Source organism: Penaeus monodon, chromosome 21 (genome assembly GCF_015228065.2).
Source record: "Penaeus monodon isolate SGIC_2016 chromosome 21, NSTDA_Pmon_1, whole genome shotgun sequence".
NCBI classification, from domain to species: domain Eukaryota; kingdom Metazoa; phylum Arthropoda; class Malacostraca; order Decapoda; family Penaeidae; genus Penaeus; species Penaeus monodon.
In genome coordinates, this window is record NC_051406.1 from 11077365 (window position 1) to 11078177 (window position 813).

The following is an 813-nucleotide window of genomic DNA, read 5'->3' on the forward strand; positions in this document are numbered from 1 at the left end:
AATCTTATTCGTCACACACCAAGAAAAGAAATAGAAAAACTTTCTCCCTTTGAACCTGTAAATAGCAGTATCCATCCCTCCAATCCTTTAACACAAAGGATATTCTTCGCTTACCTCCAGAAAAACACACGATTCTCCTTATCTTCTTCTAAGAGGTTACTGATGATCTTAAGGATTAATTATGGCCTTCCATTCCTCTTTTGTTTTGTTCTTTCCGTTTTTTATCGTCCTGCTCTAAGTCCTTCTTTGAGATCGCCTTTGGATGGGTCGTTGGCCACACTCCTACCTCTTTTATGCCTTTTATGCGTCGCCGTTTACCTGTTCGTTTGTCTTTCTGTGTCTGTCTATCTACTTACATCCGTCTTCAAATTTATTTGTTTCTATGCCTGTGTCTCTCTATTCATCCAATATTTAACTCTCCCCATTTCCGACCATTTTGAATTCCTGTTTTCATTTTTTTTACTTTTGTTTTTAGTCCGGAAACGCTTACTATGATTTATTTCCACGAAACGAGATCTGAAGCAGATCAGAAATTGCTCCAAGGCAAGGAAGTAAAGCTTTCGAAATCCAATAGTGCGTAATGACTTCAAAAAGACGTTCTTACTTACTGTAGGATGAATTGAACAATGTCAAAATATCCACTTAACTTTTTACACGGTATATACTATTCTCTCTTGTATAACAACTTTTTTTTTACGCGTAGGATACATCTTTATATACACAGCAGCTCCGTTTTCATGAGCCTGTTTCTAGTTTTAAAAAAGGTACTTTATCTTAGAACCACAAAGTATTTTCTGAGTTTCCCTATATTTC

At 36.2% G+C, this 813-nt stretch overlaps 1 protein-coding gene across 1 annotated transcript in view; it reads left to right on the forward strand.

Moving 5' to 3' along the window:
* Nucleotides 1-813, forward strand: part of LOC119586220 (ovochymase-1-like) — a gene marked incomplete in the record, with an annotated part of 21689 nt that overhangs the window by 17680 nt on the left and 3196 nt on the right.